The sequence below is a fragment of the Diceros bicornis genome, chromosome 24, assembly GCF_020826845.1.
Source record: "Diceros bicornis minor isolate mBicDic1 chromosome 24, mDicBic1.mat.cur, whole genome shotgun sequence".
Classification (NCBI taxonomy): domain Eukaryota; kingdom Metazoa; phylum Chordata; class Mammalia; order Perissodactyla; family Rhinocerotidae; genus Diceros; species Diceros bicornis.
This window is the reverse complement of record NC_080763.1, coordinates 3,343,801-3,356,651: the sequence shown is the minus strand read 5'-3', so window position 1 is coordinate 3,356,651 and position 12,851 is coordinate 3,343,801. Positions and strand designations below refer to the sequence as shown.

The 12,851-nt window shown below is 39.5% G+C and overlaps 1 protein-coding gene across 2 annotated transcripts in view; it reads left to right on the top strand.

Annotated features, from left to right (window-relative positions):
- FERMT2 (FERM domain containing kindlin 2) overlaps positions 1 to 12,851 on the top strand; it is a 92,840-nt gene that overhangs the window by 16,687 nt on the left and 63,302 nt on the right. The window lies entirely within an intron of this gene.

Sequence of the window (12,851 nt, the reverse complement as noted above, 5' to 3'; positions counted from 1 at the left end):
TCAGGGATGAGGGCATTCTTGAGCACTTCTTCTAGTGGGGCTCTTGTGGCAATGAACTCCCTTAGCTTTTGTTTATCTGGGATATTTATTAGTTCTCCATCATATCTGAAGGATATTTTTGCTGGATAGCGTATTCTTGGCTGAAAGTTTTTGTCCTTCAGAATTTTGAATATATCGTTCCACTCTCTCCTAGCATGTAAAGTTTCTGTCGAGAAATCGGCTGAGAGCCTGATAGGAAATCCTTTGTTTGTTATTTTGTTTAGCTGCCCTTAATATTTTTTTTTTGTCATTGGCGTTTGCCAGCTTTACTACTATATGCCTTGGAGAGGATGTTTTCATGTTGATATATTTAGGAGATCTGTTTATTTCATTCACTGGTATTTCCAGCTCCTTCCCCAGGTTTGGGAAGTTCTCAGATGTTATTTATTTGTTCTTTTTGTGAGGATGATCGGCCGTGAGCTAACATCTGCCAATCCTCTTTTTGCTGAGGAAGACTGGCCCTGGGCTAACATCCATGTCCATCTTCCTCCACTTTATATGGGACGCCGCCACAGCATGGCTTCCCAAGCGGTGCATTGGTGCACGCCCGGGATCCAAACTGGTGAACCCCGGGCCGCCGCAGTGGAGCGCGTGCACTTAACCGCTTGCACCACCGGGCCGGCCCCCCAGATATTATTTTTTTGAACAAGTTCTCTGCTCCTTTTTCTGTCTTCTCCTTCTGGAATACCTATAATCCTTATGTTGGTTTTCCTAATTGAGTCAGATATTTCTCAGAGAGTTTCTTCATTTCTTTTTAGTCTTAGTTCTCTTTCCTCCTCCATCTGGAGCATTTCTGCATTGCTGTCCTCAATATTGCTAATTCTTTCCTCCATATTGTCAGCTGTGATGCTTAAGGCTTCCAGATTTATCTTTATCTCCTCTATTGTGTTTTTCATCTCTAAGATTTCTGATTGGTTTTTTTTTTTTTTACAGTTTCAATCTCTTTTGTGAAGAAACTCCTGATTTCATTGAATTGTCTGTCTGTGTTTTCTTGTATTTCATTAAGCTTTTTTATGATGGCTATTTTGAATTCTCTGTTGTTAAGGTTATACATTTCTGTGCTTTCCGGGTTGACTTCTGGGTGCTTGTCATTTTCCTTTTGGTCTGGAGATTTAATATATCTTTGCATGGTGCCTGTCGGTGTTGGCTTACTTTTCCTCATAGGTAAAATACATGGTCACAGTTTTCTCTTGCTGCCACTGAGTGGGGGTCAAGGGCTGTGTATTCTGGCCTGCCTCAATCTTCAGGCACTCTCGTCAGCCCCTGGCTGATCTGACGCATGGCTGAGTGAAGGCTGCTGGGGGTGAAGTGTGGGAACAACTGGAGCTGGAGCATGGGAACAGCTGAGACTGGAGCGCAGCTATGCTGAAGTAGCTGGGGCTCGTGTGTGGGTGGGTTGAAGCAGCTGCAAGTGAAGTGCCGCTGGGCCAAAGAAGCAGGGGCTGGAGTACCGCTGGGCCGAAGAAGGTGGAACTGGAGTGCGCTGGGCTGAAGAAGGAAGAGCTGGAGCGCCACTGGCCAAAGAAGCTGCAACTGATGTGCGCTGGGCCAAAGAAGCTGGAACTGGAGCGCGCTGGGCTGAAGAAGGAAGAGCTGGAGCGCTGCTGGGCCGAAGAAGGAAGAGCTGGAGCGCTGCTGGGCCGAAGAAGGAAGAGCTGGAGCGCCACTGGGCCAAATAAGCTGCAACTGGTGCGCGCTGGGCCAAAGAAGCTGGAACTGGAGCGTGCTGGGCCGAAAAAGGAAGAGCTGGAGCACCGCTGGGCCAAAGAAGGAAGAGCAGGAGCGCCGCTGGGCTGGAGAAGCTGGAACTGGTGTGCGCTGGGCCAAAGAAGCTGGAACTGGAGTGCACTCGGCCAAAGAAGGAGGAGCTGGAGTGTGCTGGGGCAAAGGAGGAGGAGCTGGAGTGCCTCTGGGCCAAAGAAGCTGGAACTGGAGTGCAGCGGGCCAAAGTTGCTGGTGCCAAGTCAGCTGGAGCCTGAGCACAGGCCATGCCCAAGCCACTGGAGCCAGGGGTGGTGGGGGCGGTCCAGCCAAAGGAGCTGGGGCTGTGGCTTGGTCCATCCAGAGCAGCTGGGGCTGTGGTGTGGTGGGGCCTGACCTGCTGCTGCCTCTGGTGCGGGGGCACAGGCTCGCCTCTCTGCTGGTCGGGCCCAGGCACCTGGGGGCCACTGACTGAGGGGATGGGGTGCAGTCACATTGCCCCTGCTGGTGGAGCCCGGGTGTCTGGGTGCCGCTGCCTCTGGGGACGGGGCTGAGCTGAACCGCCACTGTGCTGAAGCACCAGTCGGGCAGGCCGGGTGGGGGAGGGGAGCTTACTTTCGCCTCTCCCATCTCAGAGGTTTCTTGCTTTGCTGTCCTCTCTGCTAGCCTGAGGGGCTAGCTTGTTGAAACTACCCTCACGACAGTTCCGCTGCCTCCATAGGGGGACCCCTCAGGCTGTAAGGGGTCTTGGAGAGCGCCGGTTTTCACACGGCAAGCTGCCCCTCCCCCTCCTCTGAGAGCCACGTGGTCTCATTCTCTGGGTCGTAGTCCTTGGGGAAGGAAAGGAGGTCCCCTTACCTCCTTCCACTTCCTCTGGGGATTCCAGCACCTCCGTCCTTGGGTATATGGTTGCCTGGGTGCCTCAGACTTACCCTGTGTTGAAAATAGCTGCTGTTGGAATATGAATGTCCTTTTTGTTGCGTCTAAGAGCGGGAGAGTTCAATGGGGGAAGCTCACTCCACCATGATGCTGACGTCACTCCCACACATTTTTTTGAACCATTTGAGTAAGGTGAAGACATCATAATCCTTCATCCCTAAATACTTAAAATACGTGTCACGTAAGAACAAGGACTTTCTCTTACATATTACAATTCTCAAATTCAGGAAATTAGACATTGATTCAGTGCTATTGTCTAATATATATCCATATTGAAATTCCCCAGTTGTTCCAGTAATGGCCTTGGTTTTTTCCCACCCGGGATCTCATTCTGCATTTAGTTGTCAAAAAATCAGCCTCTTTACCTAATGTCCTTTAATATACACAATGGCTACCAAGTTTGGAACCCCAGGAGAGTATATAATAAATGGTTTATTAGTGTTACATTAATATACATGTAAAGTAATAGTACCTGTTTCCAGACTTTATTGCCACCCTATAAAACAGTTCCTTAGCCTTTGTCTTTCAAAACATTGTTTTACCTTTTTTTCATGATAAGATTCTTTACCGTGCGATTTTCACTTCAGAATGATATTTTTATGGGTTCTTTTTTGTATACTTTATCTTTACATTTTAGTTTTCAAAGGTATTGATAATATTTTTAGACATCATTGGGTATAGATTCCCATAGAGTTGTCTGTCTTCATACTGTAGTAGATGCTAATGGATACACAGAACAGTAAGAAACAGCATTCTGGCCCTGCCACTTAACTGGTTTGTGTGATCTTTGGACAACTAATACAACCTTCTGAGTGTGTTTTGACATCTGTAAAATGGAAATTAAAAACAAAAAACTCTCTCACAGGTCTTGCTGAGAATTGAGAGAGAATACATGTGAAAATGCCTTGTGTAATGCATGTGCTATACAAATGGGAGTGGCTGTTTCTCAGTGGCATTGAAGTCCCTGAGTCTACTGAACTGGGAAAAAAGAACTTGTAAAGGGAGTTAAAATGTAATCTGGACTAATGAACTTGCATAGGTTTCAGCTGTAATAGTAGAGTGGTATGCTCCTCAGAAGGAGCCTAGTTTGGAACTGCTTCGTGTTCTCATCCCTAGTCAACAAGAAAAATAGCTTTCATTCCATCCTTCCTCTCACTTCCAAACACTCACCTGCGTCTGTAATGTAGCAAAGAGCTATTTAATGGCTGTTTTCTTGAGATTTCTGAAGTGGAATGGAAGTGTAAGTGGATCATGGTATTCCAGAGATTTGAAACATTTACAACCATGAAGCCTTTAGTAGTAAATTCTTTACTTCATACATTTTATAAGAGCAATGTTTTCTATTCAGTTATAACAAAGGAATGATACAAAAAGTGTTTCTTGGCACATGAAAACATTGGGCCCATTTAGAAGTTAATGAAAGTGGTTTCAGAAAAAAGCTAATGTACACGCAGTACTTTTATTTAGATAATTATTTTACTGAAACAAAAATAATGCTAATACCATGGTACATTATAAAATAGTATGTATGCCTAGTGCGAAGTAAACAAACATTTTAAAAGAGTACTTTAAAATAATTTTCTTTAATTGAGATGAGACAGTCTACACTTAGATTTGTGCTTACAAATTCATATCCATTAGAATTCACTTGTAACAAATCATTTGCATAATTATTGCATTTTTTCTTATTCTTTTCCTTCATATCAGGCTTACTGAGGTATGATTTACATACAGTAAAATTCATCCTTTTTTTAGTATAGTGTGCTGAGTTTTGACAAATGCACACAGTCATGTAAAACTACCACAATCAACATACAGTATTTTCCGACACTTCAGAAGGTTTCCTTGTGTTCTTTTATAATCAGCCTATCCCCTCAACCCCAGCTCCTGGAAAGCACTGACAGTTTGCCTTTGTGAAAATATATTATAAATGGAAATATACAGTAGGTAGCTTTCAGTCTGGTTTCCTTCACTTAGCATAATACATTTTATTTTATTAAAAAATTTGTTTTAGCTTAATACACGTTAGAACAATTCCCTGTGTGTGTGTGTGTGTCAGTAGTTTTTTTTTATTACTGAGTAGTCCATTATGTGGATGTACCACAGTTTAGCCATTCACCAATTGAAAGACATTTGTGTGGTTTCCAGTTTTGGGAGATTATGGAAAGGGCTGCTGTAAACATTTGCATGAACATATATTTTAATTTCTCTTGGATAACTATCAAGGAGTGGGATTGCTGGATAGTATCTGAAGTATATGCTTAGATTTATAAGAAACTGCCAAACTTTTCCAGAGTGGCCACATCATTTTGTATGCCTATCAGCATTGTATGAGAATTAAAAAAAAATACAATTGTATGTGAGCTCCAATTGCTCTGAGTTCTCCCCCAGCACTTGGTATTGTCAGGTGTTTTTGTTTTTATTTTTGTTTGTTTAGTTAGTCTAATAGTGGTATCTCATGATTTTAATTCACATTTCCCTAATGACTAATGATGTTGGGAAGCTTTTCACATGCTGGGAAGCTTTTCACATGCTTATATACCATCTGTGTATCTTCCTAGTGAAGTGTTTTTATGTCTTCTGCCTATTTTTTTTTTTTAATTCTGTTGTTTTCTTATTGGGTTTTAAGAGTTCTTTGTATATTCTAGATACAAGTCCTTTAACAGATATGTGTTTTGCAGTATTGCCTGCCAGTCTATGGCTTGTCTTTTTCATTTTTCTTAACATAGTATCTTTCAAAGAGCAGAAGTTCTTAATTTTGATGAAGTCCATTTTATCAATTTTTTTCTGTTCTGGGTTGGGCTTTTTTTTAATTGTCATATGTAAGAAATCTGCCTAATTAAGGTTGCAAAGATTTTGTCCTATAAGTTGTATAGCTTCTGTTTCCTTTTATATGTTAAAAGGAGAAATATGTGAGATATGGTAGTGATTAGGTATCAGAAAGGAAATAATTGCATCGTATCAATTTAAAATAATGTAATTACAATTTTAATTTGATACAATCTGAGGTGTAAAATAGTCCAGTAAAAACTGATTTATCATCAATCTACTAGAAAACTTAGATTTTTAGAACTTCAGTCATAAAAATGGACCTATGGTAAGCACCTTTGAATAATCAAATTTCAGGGTTAATGTTATAGGAAGAATTAACTAAGTCTGAGTTCCAGTCCTAGCCATGCCACTTAAGAGCTCTGAGTTTTCTTTTTCTTTTTTAGGACAGGGTTTTCAGTGTTTAGGATCTCAGTTCCTTATTTGTACAGTGTAGATAAATACAGACTAAGCCTTCGTTTAAGTTTATTCCCTTCCCTTTGTAATAGTATTAGAGTTCGTTGAAAATTGTTTTTCAAATATGGCAACTTTCTAAACTAGAAGATACTCTAAAACAATACTGTTGTGGATAAAGGGTCATTATTCAAATCCTGGTCTGCTTTTCTCTGTCAAGAATATTATACCGTTTATCACCTAGAGTTACGTGGTAAAATGTGAAAATTTGAAATATGGTATTTTCTCTCAGTTTCAATAATTTCTGCTTATAAGTGAGTTAGTGTATATAAGAGAAGATGATAAGCAGTAAATGATTAAAATGTGAGGTTTACATTTGGATTTCCTTCCCTTTCACAATTCAGTTTTCAGACTGGATTATCTACTACTGTCTAGTAGTTGTTTAAGGATCAGCCAGCTTCAGGGTATCCTTAGGCAACCCTTATACTGTTTTCAAGGTTAGGGAGCTGATAACCTCCAGCCAGGAGGAGGTGACATCTGCTTTAGAAACTGTAGTGAGGGGCCGGCCCGGTGGCACAGTGGTTAAGTGCGCGTGCTCCGCTTCGGCGGCCCAGTGTTCGCAGGTTCGGATCCCGGTCGTGCAGCGATGCTCCACTTGTCAAGCCATGCTGTGGCGGCCGTCCCATATAAAGTAGAGGAAGATGGCCACAGATGTTAGCTCAGGGCTAATCTTCCTCACAAAAAAACAAAATGAAATAAAGATCAATTGTAATTTCAAAGCATCAGTGTAGTGATGATTTTGATATCTTTTTCTTCATGGAACACTCAGGGTTATGAATAAAACACCAATAAAGTGCCAACATTATTGATTATAGATGATGTCCATTGGATACATGCCTCCCAGCTTAATGTTCCTTAATGCAGTTCCTGAATTTTATAACCTTTGAAATTATAAATATTTGGGAAAAAAGCAAACAATTGCTATGTCAATTTAAAGTTTTCTGTCAAGTGTTGATGAATTCTGTTGCTGTGATAGAATGCTCTTGTGGAGCAGCCGACTTGAGTCACAGTCCTGACTTGACCGTAGTCTAGCTGAACAACCTTGTGCTGTGTCTGATATTCCTGTCTGTGCTTCTAGTTGCTCATCTGTAAATGGGGATGATAATATTGCTTTATGATAGGATTATTATAAGGATTAGGTTAGTTAATACATAGGAAGTGTTGTAGAATAGGCTCTGTAAATGTATCGATGACGATGATGATCACAGTCCAGGCTATTTTAGTGGTGTATAAATTTTCCCCTTTTCCTGAGCTAGAGAAATAATAAAAAGATTGAGAATGTGTCTTTTATAAAAGTAAGCCAAATAGTACTAGCTTATTCTCTACCATGTTAGAAATGTATTTTAACTTTATTGTGTTACATTTCATCAGTATTGGTGATATAAAGAAAGTATAACAAAGATGTTTTAGGGCCGGCCCCGTGGCTTAGCGGTTAAGTGAGCGCACTCCGCTGCTGGCGGCCGGGGTTCGGATCCTGGGCGCGCACAGACGCACCGCTTCTCTGGCCATGCTGAGGCCGTGTCCCACATACAGCAACTAGAAGGATGTACAGCTATGACATACAACTATCTACTGGGGCTTTGGGGGAAAAAAATAAATAAATAATTATTTTTAAGAAATTAGAAAAAAAAAGAACAAAGATGTTTTAGAAGCAGTAGATTTTATGCTCCAATTTATACAAAATTATAAACTATGCTAAAATGGAGGATATTTCCAATAAATTTAATATTCTGGTTTAGGTAAATGCCTTTTTTAAAAGGTGAACTTTGTTAGTGTTTAAAAGCTTAGTCTAAAACATGGCCACTTAAAGTTATATATGACCTTGGCATGTTATTTTAACCTCTCCTGATTATTTAATCTCATTTAACCTTAGTTTCCTTATCTGTTTCTTGGGTTTAATGTAAGAACTAAATATGGTGTTAAAAGGATTAACAGAATCCCTGGTAATTAGTAGAATGCCTATAGGAAAAGCTCAATAAAAGGTTATCTTCACTTATCCTTTAAATACTATTTAAACTGAAAACATAAATTTGAATTGTGGATTGAAATAGGCTATCTAATTTATTTTCATTGTATTTTTGTAGTATTTAACTAGAAAGCCCTTCTTATTTTCTTGCTTTTGTAAGTTTTGTTTAATGGTTCTGAATTCTGAATACGTTCCCTGAAGCCAGACTGTCTGGGTTTGAATACTAGCTTCACTACATTTAAGTTTTGTGACCTTGTGCCAAGTGATTTAACGTTGCTGTGACTTAGTTTCCTTATAAGTAAAATGGGGATAATAATAGACTTACTTCATGGGGTTGTTGTGAGGATTAAGTGGATGTATGTGTGTAAAGCACTTAGAACAGTTCTTGGCACAGGGTGAGTACTAGTTATAATAATTGTTATTTTATTGAGGATCCTAATGAACCTCTGGGATACCTCACTATTAAGTATCTTACTTTATGAGTTTGGGGAATAAATGCCTTAAGGAACTTAGACTAGGAAAGAGGGGCTTTAGGGTGAGATGGGACATTCATGTATAAACATACCTTCATAAAGATAATTTTATACACTCATACTCTATGTTTGATGGATTGTAGAGGTATATAGCATGAGACTACTGTGGGGTAAAAGATATACATGAACTTCACTTCGTCATTAGTAGCAGCAACAAATGTTTATGGAGAGCCAAGCATTATATTAGGTAATGGGGCATAGTCTCCACTCAAAATGTGAGCAGCTTTCTAGTACCAACATGAAAACAGAAGATTGCTTTGAGTTGATGGTCTAGTTATGAAGGATCAAATAAGTGGTACAGGAAGATGTTGGAGATTTAGCAGCGTGAGCAATGACTGGCCTCATTTGAAGAGGGCTAGAGTGAAAAGTTAGGAAGAAAGGCAATCCAGGTTGAGGATTGCAGTGTTTATGGTGTATTGGAGACTAGTTTGGAGAAGTAGAAGATAAGATTATAGAGAGGAAAGGTAAAGTTAAGTGAGGAAATGATGTTCTATTTTCTTCTGTTATTCCTTCACTCACCCACTTAATATTTTAAGTGAGAACCGACTGAATGCTAGACACTATACTATGAGTGGGAGAGACAAGAAGTGAACAAAATTAATTCATTTCTCACCCTCACTCAACTTGTAGTCTTAGAGGCAAGACAGTCTTGAAATAAGTAATTGCTATAATGTTAGGGGTGTTGTGATAATTGAAATAGTTATGGGAGTATGTACAAGGGAACCTGACCTAGTATTTAAGGAAAGATTTCTGGAGGAAATTACTTTTAAGCTGAGAGCTGAAGGTGGAGTAGGAGTTAGCCAGAAGAGTGACAGAGTATGTTAGCATGGGGGCATGGGACGGATGGGACGGAAGAACAACTGGTTGGGGAAGATAAGTGTGAGTGTGAGAGCTGGAGCAGGGGAGGATGGCCATTTGAAGAGCTGAAAGAAGTCTGGTGGCAATGGAGGAGCAGTCCTGGGGAACCAGTGGCTTGACAGGCTTGAGGAATAAGCGGGTGCTTAAAGTGCTTTGTAAACCAGGTTTAAAAGATTTAGCCTTATGCTAAGAGTTGTGAGATGTCAGTAAAAGATTTTAAACAGGGAGACATCAGATTTTTAGAAATTTGAAGTTCATCAGGTACATATACATCAATAACATAAGATATAAGCAATGATAAGCCTCTTGGATTCCAAGAAATATTTTTTCAGTAGTCTACGCTCCAGTCCTGTGTTAGGATTTGTTAGTACTTTCTGAGATAAATTTAAAATATCAAAGCCAATAAAATATTCTTACTAAGTGACGTCTTTTTGGAACTATAGAATAGCTAGTGCCTTTGATCACCTTTAAAAGACAAATCCAGTTAGTACTTCTATCAGTCAAATACTAACTGATGAATTCAGCCCTGATGTTACTCTCAGAATTTGTCAGACAGTGACATTGCATGGACTCTGAGTCTAGTCTTCTAGGAACTAAGCGAAGTTGAACCAAATTAGTGGTAAGCCTTCAGGATTCACTGGATAGGAAGTTACCCACCTTCTGGAACTGAATAATTGGCATATCTTCTATTTGTGTGCACTGTATGATTGCATGCATGGTTTATGTGATCTGATAAAGCTTCTCAACTACTTTGAGTTAGTATATTTTATAGTATCAAATAGTAAATTGAAATTGATATACATTATTATTATTTGGGGTTTATGAGTAACTTCAAAAGGCAATTTGTCAGCTTAGTTGATTTTATTTTGTTTTGATGAGTGAATTCCTCAATTTTCAGTGTTAACTATGTTGAAGGAATATCAGTTTGTCACTTGAGCTAATGTCTGTGCCAGTCTTCCTCTATTTTATACGTGGGATGCTGCCACAGCATGGCTTGATGTAGGTCCGCGCCTGGGATCCAAGCCCATGAACCCTGGGCCGCCGAAGCAGAGCACAGGAACTTAACTGCTGTGCCACCAGGCTGGCCCCACAATTTGTCACTTTTTATCAGAAGTTTAGTTCCTAAATGTTTTCCATAATTGGCCAATTCATGTGCTTTAGTCAGTCTTAATGTAAGCCTTAATGTAAAATAATAAAGTTAAAATTGAATGAGGTACTCTAATTGAAATATATTGGCAATTTGAATGATATGTAAACTTTGAAGCAGTTTACAGCTTCTGCTAACAGATTAAAAACATTTTTTAAAAAAATATGACAGATAGATATTTGGAAACCTTTCAATATGCACATTTCACTTGCCATGGGTTGGTTAAGTAACACCAGTCATCCAACAACATGGTTCAGGTTTTAGTTGCTACCATACTTTAACCATGAATAATTGCATAAAGTACAGACTTGGCTTCTAGCTCTTCAGTCCACTGTTTGCTATGTAAATAACAGATGTGCATCATGATCAATGACCAATCATGTGACTGACTTCAAAGTCTGTCCCTGATTAGTCACTGTATATCTGTTATATAGTTCATGCCTAGACAGCAAAGTGTGTAGTTGTGTTGCCTCCTTTGTCTTCCACTGATAAACTCATGAGATAGTTTACAAGAATAAATAATTGAAAGAGAGAATTGGCCAACAAAGGTAAATGTGCAGGAAAGAAACAAAAAGTGATAATGCTGGGGGCCAGCCTGGTGGCGTAGTGGTTAAGTGGCGCCAGCTCCGCGTCAGCGCCTGGGGTTCGGATCCCAGGCGCGCAGCAATGCACTGCTTGTCAGGCCATGCTGTGGCGGTGTCCCATATAAAGTAGAGGAAAATGGGCACGGATGTTAGCCCAGGACCAGTCTTCCTCAGCAAAAAGAGGATTGGCAACAGATGTTAGCTCAGAGCTAATCTTCCTCACACACACACACAAAAAAGTGATAATGTTGGAAGTGAAATTTGAATCAAACATAAATGGAGTTATAGAAGAAATAGCTTACCAGGGGAATGTGGTTGCTGTCACTGTTTGAGAGACTCTAGATATGCAGCCAAAGGAATTCAGCAGAGGCAGATTTATTGTCATAAATGAGGAAAGTGGTGTGACAAAAAGGATGAAGATGTCTCGGAGGAAGTCACACCAGCAAAAAAACCCTGCATATTAAAGGAACGGTTAGAGATGTTTCATGACATTGAAAGTACAAAGGATAAAATGTTGAAAGTTGATCCACACTTAGAAAGGAGTGTGATAATTTGCCAAGGCATAGGCAAGAATTATTTAAACTACTCTTGATAAGTTTTTACAATGAAATGTCATACTTCTCAGTGTTCTTAATGTTTTAAATTACAGTGCACTAAATACCAGTTTTACTATTTTTTCATTCCCATGTGTACACTTAAAATCAAGAGTAAGGTTTTTTTAATGTTAGACAAAAACTTTTGTCATGGAATAATTATAATTTTCCACATTAATTATAAGATCTCATTACATGTTGCCTGTATATTACAAATATTTATTGGTTTAATTTCATGTGCCAGGCCCTGGGCTCTGCCTTTGAGATACAAGATGAATAAGATCAAAGACCCTTAATCTAGTGGAGGAAGTTAGTTGCATAAAATCAAGTATGATAAAGTGTGAGATATTATTCAGAGTGCTAAGATGTACCTAACAGCTCTGACAGGAGGGTCAGCGAAGACTTGGAGGTGGTAATATTTGAGCTGATTCTTGTGTAGGATTTTGTCAGCCTGATTCGGGGATGGGGGCAGAGGTATCCAATTAAGGAGGCCCAAAACACCAAGTTGTTCCACAACCTAGGCCAGAGCATGAGCTGCACCTGGGGATAGCTAGAGCATTGTGGGGCACAGGTGGTTAAGATTCATATAACCTATTTAGAGGTTATAAAACACTTCAGCAACAGAGGGACTTGAAAGTTAAATAGATCAGTAAAATTATCAAATTTGCATTTTAAAAGATAACTCAGTTTTGTAAAAAATGGGATTATAGTAGTTCAGGCAAGAGATGTTAAGGACTTGAACTAAGGCGATGTAAAGGGAGAGGAAGGGACAAATTTAAAGCTACTTGAGAGATAAATTACTTAGTACTTGGATAGAAAGAAAGAATAGAGAGAAGAAAGTAAAATGGGACTTGGAGATATATCCAATTTCAAAGATTTAAAGATTAGGTTAATGTAATTACTGTTTGTATAATCTTGGTAGTCTTCCCTTAATTTGTTGGATGGGGTGGGGGTGGAGTGGGGGACAATTACTGACTTATGAAATATTTGCATGCTTCATTGCCAGTGTTCCTTTTTTTCATTTTATTAACAAAAGTATATGTCAGCTGAATTAGTGTCGGGACTTTTTTTTTTATTATTGATGTTTTAATAGTTTATAACATTGTGAAATTTCTGGTTGTACATTTTTGTTTGTCCATCACTATATACATGTCTCCCTTCACCCCTTGTGCCCACCCCCTACCCCTGTTGCCCCTGGTAACCACACTA